The sequence below is a fragment of the Canis aureus genome, chromosome 13, assembly GCF_053574225.1.
Source record: "Canis aureus isolate CA01 chromosome 13, VMU_Caureus_v.1.0, whole genome shotgun sequence".
Classification (NCBI taxonomy): Eukaryota; Metazoa; Chordata; class Mammalia; order Carnivora; family Canidae; genus Canis; species Canis aureus.
This window is the reverse complement of record NC_135623.1, coordinates 48,664,052-48,666,207: the sequence shown is the minus strand read 5'-3', so window position 1 is coordinate 48,666,207 and position 2,156 is coordinate 48,664,052. Positions and strand designations below refer to the sequence as shown.

The 2,156-nt window shown below is 38.7% G+C and overlaps 1 non-coding gene across 1 annotated transcript; it reads right to left on the bottom strand.

Annotated features, from left to right (window-relative positions):
- Positions 1-1,579: 1,579 nt before the first annotated feature.
- On the bottom strand, positions 1,580-1,659 carry LOC144282739 (small nucleolar RNA U2-19). Its single transcript, XR_013351198.1, has one exon. It is a non-coding gene; the product is annotated as a small nucleolar RNA U2-19 (small nucleolar RNA).
- Between the last annotated feature and the right edge of the window lie 497 nt (positions 1,660-2,156).

The following is a 2,156-nucleotide window of genomic DNA, read 5'->3' as shown; positions in this document are numbered from 1 at the left end:
TCTTCTTTCTTTCTTCTTCTTTCTCTTTCTTTCTTTTCTTTCTTTCTTTCTCTTCTTTCTTTCTTTCTTTCTTTCTTTCTTTCTTTCTTCTTTCTTTCTTCTTTCTTTCTTTCTTTCTTTCTTTCTTTCTTTCTTTCTTTCTTTCTTTCTTTCTTTCTTTCTTTCTTTTCTTTCTTTCTTTCTTTCTTTCTTTCTTTCTTTCTTTCTTTCTTTCTTCTCCTTCCTTCCTTCCTTCCTTCCTTCCTTCCTTCCTTCCTTCCTTCCTTCCTTCCTTCCTCTTTCTTTTGCTGAGTTGTCCTATTTTTTGGTAACTTGCCTCTTCCCTAACATATTGGCTGTAACTGTATTTCTTTTTATTAGACCTGGGGGCTGCTTGTCATTTATACCATACTTTTGCTTTTCTCTTTCATTTTGGAAGGAGAGGTTTTTCTATTATTTCAGAGCAAAGCACCTCTGGTTTATGTGGCGACTCTTGTGGCTTTCTAAATGCACTTGATTTAGCTTTCAATGTGTAATTACCGCCAAACAAGTTAATTGCTTTATAAGTGTCCAAAATTCCCTGGTTTAATTTTGCTTTCATTTACCAACCTTCATTATACATCCACTGTTCAACATAAACACAAATGATTGTTAATGAAAGCCTAATGCCATATTCATTAGAAAATCAGGTTAATGACTGGCAATGAATATCCCAGCTCCTTTATTCTTTCAATACATTTTTTTTTTTTGCTTGTTGATTACAATAGTTTTTCTCTGTTTACAAGGAAATTCTACCTGCATTATAGGCATGCTTAAAAGTTCAAGATAAAGCTTTTCTAAGAAATCAGATAACCCCAGTCCTGGGGGTTATCTGCTTACCAGTGCCTTTACCCTTTAGAAAGAATCTCCTATAAAGTGGAACAGAACAGTCAGAATGCACACAATTTCCTTGGACTGTTGGCTAATACGAAGCTGTATTGTTTGGACAGCTATAATCTCCGAGTTGTTGTGTACAGGTGTTTAGATGGTGCACTCAACAACCTTAGGAGGCATTGTTTGTTTGCATTCTGAATGATGCCACCCAGCTGTGCTCTGCACAACCTGCATTCCTCAGGCAGTGGCACTGAGAAATCTGCATTGAAATAGGATACGTGTCACAGCAGTGTGGCTTGGGTCTGAACAGAGGATCATGTATGTATGGGCTTAAACACAGAGGCCAGACTCTGAAATTTGGTCCCTTGCTTGTCCCTATGTGCTTGTGTGGACTAAACAGTTACCACATCTATCCAATGAGAATGTTGGTGATGTCCTGTTCTCTCCAGTTCTCAGGCTCTGTGATTCCTTTTGGGATGGTGGGAGAGTCCACCTGTATTCTTTAAAACCATCTAAAGTTTTAAATAGTTGGATGCTTACCATGTGCCTGGCATGGAGTTGATGCTGGGGATACTTGTCAAAAACACATTTCCTGGTGTCCTGGGAGGCCCAGGGCCCCCCACTGTACCTGTTAGGAGCACAAGTGTAGCACACTCACAAAGCTGCTCAGTGTCAGTGCTCTTAGGTCTTGCTATGCTTCCCAATCTTCTTTCAATTTTTTTTTTTTTTTTTTTTTTTTAAGCAAGATGTATTGGGTAGACTGGAAGGTCTTCTGATGCTCAGATTTGGCTATTTTCATCATTGATTTCTTTCAATCTTTTTTATTCTTCCATCTGGAGACCTCTTCCACTTCTCTTGTCACATTCCTCTAGTTTTGATACTCTGATCTCAGAGACCTCACTTCCAGTTGTGTCTCTTTTTGGGGGTCTGCTTCCATCAGCCAAGTCTGCATCATTTATAATCCTTGGCTGCACATGTGTCTGTACTCCATGTGTCTCTCCCTCATAACATTTAGCATCATTAGAATTTTGCCTTGATTTGTGTGATTCTCTGGGTACTATTTTTGCCTTAGATTCTAATCTCCTCAAGGAAAGGGTATGATAGACTAATTGTTTTTCTGGTGCCTAGACATATGCTGGTATCCCAGTCACAGGTCTGTTAGGATATTGTCTTCATGACAATAGTCTCTGCAGGTCAATAAAAGGCTGAGGTACAATTTTAGCAAATATTAAACAATAAAAGGTCAAGGACCCTGAAGATTGTGACTAACCAAATAAAAGGCATCAAATCGAAAGGCACAGAAG